Source organism: Austrofundulus limnaeus, unplaced genomic scaffold (assembly GCF_001266775.1).
Source record: "Austrofundulus limnaeus strain Quisiro unplaced genomic scaffold, Austrofundulus_limnaeus-1.0 Scaffold765, whole genome shotgun sequence".
Taxonomy (NCBI): domain Eukaryota; kingdom Metazoa; phylum Chordata; class Actinopteri; order Cyprinodontiformes; family Rivulidae; genus Austrofundulus; species Austrofundulus limnaeus.
Window position 1 is genome coordinate 107,655 of NW_013953167.1, and position 7,413 is coordinate 115,067.

A 7,413-nucleotide genomic window follows, 5' to 3' on the forward strand; every position below is an offset into this window, starting at 1 on the left:
CACCTTAAACTGACTCACCTTAAACTGACTCACCTGAAATTAATTCACCTGAAACTGACTCACCAGAAACTGACTCACCTGAAACTGATTCACCTTAAACTGATTCACCTGAAACTGACTCAGCAGAAACTGACTCACCTTAAACTGACTCACCTTAAACTGACTCACCTGAAATTAATTCACCTGAAACTGACTCACCAGAAACTGACTCAGCAAAAACTGACTCACCTTAAACTGACTCACCTGAAATTAATTCACCTGAAACTGACTCACCAGAAACTGACTCAGCAAAAACTGACTCACCTTAAACTGACTCACCTGAAATTAATTCACCTGAAACTGACTCACCTGAAACTGACTCATCAGAAATTGATTCACCTGAAACTGACTCATCAGAAACTGACTCGCCTGAAACGGATTCACCTGAAATTAATTCGCTTGAAACTGACTCACCTGAAATTAATTCACCAAAAATTGATTCACCTGAAACTGACTCACCTGAAACTGACTCGCCTGAAATGGATTCACCTGAAATTAATTCGCTTGAAACTGACTCACCTGAAATTAATTCACCAAAAATTGATTCACCTGAAACTGACTCACCTGAAACTGACTCGCCTGAAATGGATTCACCTGAAATTAATTCGCTTGAAACTGTCTCACCTGAAACTGACTCACCAGAAACTGATTCACCTGAAACTGATTCACCTGAAACTGACTCACCAAAAACTGATTCACCTGAAACTGACTCACCAAAAACTGATTCACCTGAAACTGACTCGCCTGAAATGGATTCACCTGAAACTGACTCACCTGAAACTGACTCGCCTGAAATGGATTCACCTGAAATTAATTCGCTTGAAACTGTCTCACCTGAAACTGACTCACCAGAAACTGATTCACCTGAAACTGACTCACCTGAAACTGACTCGCCTGAAATGGATTCACCTGAAATTAATTCGCTTGAAACTCTCTCACCTGAAACTGACTCATCAGAAACAGACTCACCTGAAACTAACTCACCTGAAACTGACTCGCCTGAAACGGATTCACCTGAAATTAATTCGCTTGAAACTGTCTCACCTGAAACTGACTCATCAGAAACAGACTCACCTGAAACTAACTCACCTGAAAAAAATTACCAGGAACTGATTCACCTGAAACTGATTCAACTGAAACTGACTCGCCTGAAACGGATTCACCTGAAATTAATTCGCTTGAAACTGTCTCACCTGAAACTGACTCACCAGAAACTGATTCACCTGAAACTGACTCATCAGAAACAGACTCACCTGAAACTAACTCACCTGAAAAAAATTACCAGGAACTGATTCACCTGAAACTGATTTAACTGAAACTGACTCACCTGAAATTGATTCACCTGAAACTGATTCACCTGAAATTGACTCACCTGAAATTAATTCACCAGAAACTGATTCACCTGAAACTGACTCACCTGAGACTGACACGTTTTTTGTGAATCACAACTATGCCTCTAGCATTGAAAGTCCAAATGTCTAAAATTTGTCTGATAACTGCCAAGTCCCAAGACATTCAAGTCCCTATTCAAGTCTCAAATCAAGACAAAGAAGTACTAAGTCTAAAGATAAGTTTTTTTGTTCCAAGCCAAGTCGTAAGCCAAGTCATTCCAGTCCTAAGTCCCAAGTTAAGATCCAAGTCAAGATGTTCTAGTTCTAAATCAAGTCCCAAGTCAAAGTGTTTCAGTCAGAATCCAACACATTTTGCAGTTACCAGCCATCATCTTCACTTTTAATAAAAGCTGGGTTTTTTCAGTTTATTGGCTTCATTTACATAAAGATCAGTTTTTAGGCTCAAGTCTTTGACTAGAATAAAACATGTAAACAGTATAAAATAATGATTGGTCATTTAAACCTGTCTGAATGTGTTTAAATAAGATGAGCACAAAGAGTTTTGTTGTCTTGCAGCATTAAAGAACATGTCTAAAATTTAAAAATCAGATTTTTTATACATATTTGTTCTGGTGATATGATGGAAAGKTTCTACAGTTAATAATAAAAATACTTTAGTTTGGGGAACTTACAGTAAAACCACAGATCCAGTTGGAGACTGAGTCAGCTCCGACCCTGCTGGTCTCTGGACCGTCCCGTGGTCTGGATCTTCTTTAAATACATCAGTGACATTACAAACAGTCTGCTGAACACGAGCCTCGTCACCGACCACTGATGATTTGACTGACTCGTKTCTCTGACGGTCACATTTGAAGAGGGTGAAGACAGCTGGACCAGTGGAGGTTTCAAACATCTGGTCCAAGGATCCGTGGATCTGTCTCCGGTTCTATCCAACCATCTGAAGGCAAAACATCCAGCCTCACCGATCCTGCTCGTTAAGTTCAGGTGTCCACTTGTTTGTTAGCAAAATATCTCATGATTATATTTTTAATAAAACTTTTTGAAAGAAACGATGTTCCTTTACATCTCATATTCACTACTTTAACACAAAAATGTCTCAAACTCCCACTTAGCAAAAACTAGTATATGAAAGTATCCTTTAAGTATACTAATTTAAACTGAAAACAATAGAGTATACTTCCAGTTTACTTTTTATGTACTTATCTGAGATATACTTAAACAAGTTTATCTTACACTATACTTGTCTTGTTCTAAAAATATACTAAAAGTTTAAATATATATTTACTAGACTAATACCAATAAACTTTGGTGAATTGAAAGTACATTTTTGCACAGATTGGTTTATTTGTAGTATATTTCAAGATTAAACTAAAAGTACACTTAGAAAATTACTTTCAGTATACTTCTAAGTATACTTTCAAGAACTCAATGTGGGCCAATTTAGTCCAAGAAGTATACTTGTTGGTAAACTGCTAATATACTTGTAACAGTGTACATGGTAAGTAAAATTAAGTATACTAAATTGCATAAATAATGACACGTACTTAAAGTGTACTTTTTGGTAAGTTTATGAATTTAAAAAGACATAACGGTATACTTAAAGTATACTTTTGATCAAATTTTTTTAAAGTTCCAATGTAGTACGAACAAGTATTAAATCAGTATATTTTCTAGTACACTACAAGTACATGGTGCTTAGTATACTTGATATACTTATACTCACGTAAACCTTTTAAAATGAACTTTGAGTATACTACGTTTTGCTAATGGCAGTTCATTTAACAGACAATGAGCTAAAACTTGGTGCTATAGTAGCTGAAAGCTAACTAGTTGCCCCAGCTGATTTGATAGTTTTACCTTTTTCTTTTTCAAACGTTGGAAGAATAATCTTTCTGTAAAAGTCCACACAGCAGAGCTCAGAAGCTTACAGAGTTCCACTGAGAGTTCATCACCAAATGAGCTGCAGGTGCGCTGATTTCAACAGAAGTCTGGTGGGACGCTACCTGAACAGAACCCACATGGAAACATCCTTACAAAATAAAACAGGAAGTAAGAAAACAGCAGCAGAAAGAACAAGAACATGAACCTGTAAACCATGACACAACATGTTTAACCTCAAACATTCAAACACAATTACAGCGTCTCCTAAAGTCCAAACACACCAACAATGACTTGATTTGTTGGTTTTTGACGGGTTTTCCCCTCAGTGAAGACGCTTTATTCAGCAGGTTTGAGGAACAATAGTCGATGGAACCACAATGAAACTGGATCTGGTCCACAGAGAGGTTCTGGTTGGGATGCCGGTTTGGTTTAAGTCACCAAACTGAAGCAGACTGCTGGGAAAATGTTTATTGGATGAGGTTTGTGATGTTTTACTGTAAGAACAGTCAGTTTTATTTTTATTTTATTTTACCTTAAAGACAATGTTCAGCTTTTAAAAACTTGTTAGGCCACTGTGATTTTACTTGTGTTTTTTAACACAGGCCTCCAAAAGATTTAGATGAATCTAAACCTAAAGGAACCAGATTTTCTGTCAGGATGACTGCTGAAAATTATTTAAGCTAAAACTAACTAGATAAGGGTTTTTACGATGTAAAAACAAGTGTGCATTGCCATGTAGCATGTCATTGCAGCATTGGACTTGCAGAATGAAATGGGACCAAGTTCAAATGTGTTTTCTAAACCAGCTTGTACCTGTCACRTCAGCAGGTGTTTGTAATTAAGGTAATTGTGTGTCAATATGAAGTTTGAAGAGATTTTTTGTTAAAGTTGCTTTAGCTGGGTTTTGAACCCTGATGTCCCACATGAAAGTCCATGGCGTTGACCACTGGACCATTGGAGCTGTGGCAGATAGTGGTGGCAGGGGTTGGTTTGTATGTGTGCAGAAAGAGGCCACATTGCCAATACAATTATTGACACTAAACTGCATAATATTACAACAATAGAGCAATATTAAGATAATGATATAGTAAAACATCAAAATACAATCATATTAGTATTGTAAACACTGAACTATTGAGATTAAATATAAAAAAACTATGGTGCAGTACGAAGCTGAGTACAGCTGGGGGCAGTATTGGACCATTACAAGGCCCCATTGACTCCCATTTTATGAATTTGGAATAAAGTTTAAACATTAATATTTGAAAAACTACAAGTTGTACAGGTACCAAAAGGCATAGCAATCATTTGGCACAGGACCTTTACAGATAGAAATTACAATGGCAGCTGTAGGCAATGGACTTTCAGAATGAACTTTGACCAAGTTCAAATGTGTTTTCTATACCAGCTTGTGCCTGTCACATCAGCAGGTGTTTGTAATTAAGGTAATTTTGTGACAATATGAAGTTTGCAGAGATTTTTGTTAAAGTAGCAGTAGCTGGATTTGAACCCTGATCTCCCACATGAAAGCCCACAGTGCTCATCATGAGACTATATGAGATGTGGCAGAGGACAATCCCAGGGATTTGATTGTATGTATACAGAAAAGGTTTACCTTGCCAATGCAATTATTGACACTTAAGTGCAATATATTACAGCAATTGGACAACATAAATACAGTATTACAGTAAAACATCAAAATACAATCATATTAATATTGTAATCACTGAACTACTRAGTTTAAATATTATGAAACTATGGTACAGTACCATATTGTGTGGATGCAGTAGGAGGCAGTATTGGACCAATACAAGGCTGCATTGACTGCCATTATAATTTATTAAACATTAATATTTCAAAAACTATAAGTTGTACCGGCACCAAAAGGCAAAGCCATCATTTGGCACAGGGGCTTTACAGATAGAAATGACAATGGCAGCTCTGGACAAAGTATGCAGGAGGAGAAGCATGGCAAAGTTGAGATGACTTGGATGGGAAAAGAATCACAATTGTGTGCACTGCATTGGCAATGCACACTAATTACTTAAAACAAGCAGAGCAAAGGTTCAAATCAGCAAAACAGCTATTAAAGCTAAATTTAACTAAATGATATTGAGGCTATAATTAGCAAAACACAAGCAATAGCTGAAGGTAGCAAAACAAATGTAACAGCAAAATTGTAGCTAAAAGCTAAATGGATCAGAACAGTTAAAAGAAGCAAAATAGTGGCTAAAAGCAAAAGGTTGCAGAACAGATGTTTAAAGTAGCAGATACCTACAAGCTAAAAGTTTTAAAATAGTAGCTAATAGCTTAAATTGGTAAATGCTAGCCAAAATGACAGAAATATTTGCTAACAGTTAAAATAATAGAATGTAGCTGAAAAGTAGTAAAGAGTGAATGAAAGCCAAAAGATGCAGAACAGATGGTAAAAGTAGCAAATAGCTAACAGATTAAAGTAGCAAATGGTAGCTGAAAGGACATAACTGTAGCTAGTTAACAACTAAAAATAGCAGAATGGCTGCTGACAGTAGCTAAAAGTAGCAGAAATTTACCCAAAAACTAAGGGTAGTAGAAGGTATCATAATGGTAGCTAACAGCCATGAGATAGCAAATTCCAGCTAAAAATTACAATTCAATAACTAACAGCTAAAAGTAGCAGGACAGCTGACAGTGGMAAATCAGCAGCTAAAGGTGGCCGAAGCTAAAAGTAATAAAATGGTAGCACAAAGCTAGTAGCTAAAAGCCAAAGATGGCAAATACTAGCTAAAAATGACAGATTAATAACTAACAGTTATTACAGAACTGTAGCTAGCAGCTAAAGTAGCATAAGAAGACAGAGCCAGTAGCTGAAGCTGGAGTGTTTCTGTAAATATTTTGTTTTAAATATTGACCTTTGATGAACAAACTCTAAGCTCTAACAGGAAACTGAATCAGAGGTCAAAYATTCCTGTTTTATTTCTGATCAGTTCTCTCTTTAACACCGTCTGCTCCGGTCGGACCAGAACAGAACCACAGCTGCCCACCTTCTAACCCAGAAATAACCCGARGAGCTCCACCCGCAGACCAGACCACACAGCTGGACTACGGCTCCAGACCAGATCCAGGTTCTACGTGAAGCCTAGCTCCGTTCCCAGGAGAACCAAAACMAAATGAAGCCAGGGTTCGTAGAGGATCACAGAGAGGCCTGCAGCTTGTTTTAAAGAAAGACGAGCTCAGAGCTACCTGACAGGTGAGACGAGAGGCAGCAGAAACCAGGAACTGATCTGATCCGAAGAGAAACTCAGAAAAACTCTTTTCTGGTCCTTCAGAAGCTTCAAACATCTGCAGGGAATTAAAACAAATGACCATAATTTGCTTTTTGTGTCAGAACTGGAGCTGAATTCATGGATTTTATGGAACATTTAGTTTAAATTTAACACTTTAATCCAACAAACAGCTTAAAAAAACTAACAGATCTTTTCTGTGACACGACAGCTGAGAACTAAAAAACTACATTACTGATGAGAAGTTTTGCTAATGAGGAGGACAACTAAAACTATTTTTGTTGAAGGTTTGATTCTAAATAAAACTCAGATTAATCTAAATTACAGGTCAGATTACAGCTACAATAAATAAAAATCATAATTTCTTGTCTGAAACATGAAGCAAAGCAAACAGAACTTCTGCGATGATGATGATGATGATGATGATGTTGATGATGATGATGATGATGATGATGATGATGATGATTGACAGGGGAGTTAACGCCTCGGCCATCAGGGGCCCGGTCCAACACCTGGTTCTGTTTGGGCGTAATTAGAAGAGACAGATCTGAGAACCACCCTGAGTTCAGTCGTGTTTCTGTTGTTTTGGAAGAAAATGTGTTGAAATTGTTTAAAAAAACTGTGATTCTGTCTCTGCTGTTTGCAGATGTTCTGGTTCTGTTCACTGGATAGTTTTAGCTTTTTTCTGCTTTTTCCAGCTCTAATTCTGATCATTTCAGAATTTCTGCTTTTTTGTGCTTCTTTCAACTTTTCAAATTTAACTTGTATTAATTTAGACATTTTCAGCTCCGTTTCAGCAGCTTTCAGCTAAAGCAATCACAGCAGCATTTTCACAGGAAATAAAACTTCTCTAGTTCTAAATACAGCAGGTAAAATAA

The 7,413-nt window shown here is 37.0% G+C and overlaps 2 long non-coding RNA genes across 2 annotated transcripts in view; both read right to left on the reverse strand.

The window, feature by feature from the left end:
- Nucleotides 1-1,836: 1,836 nt before the first annotated feature.
- LOC106532411 (uncharacterized) lies at nt 1,837-6,562 on the reverse strand. Its single transcript, XR_001312069.1, has 3 exons — nt 6,495-6,562; nt 3,249-3,394; nt 1,837-2,328 (listed from the first exon to the last, which is right to left on the reverse strand). It is a non-coding gene; the product is annotated as an uncharacterized LOC106532411 (long non-coding RNA).
- Nucleotides 6,563-6,940: 378 nt separating this feature from the next.
- LOC106532414 (uncharacterized) overlaps nt 6,941-7,413 on the reverse strand; it is a 17,637-nt gene continuing 17,164 nt past the window's right edge. Inside the window, exon 4 of the long non-coding RNA XR_001312070.1 lies at nt 6,941-7,053. This is a non-coding gene — a long non-coding RNA (uncharacterized LOC106532414). The remainder of the gene's footprint in view (nt 7,054-7,413) is intronic.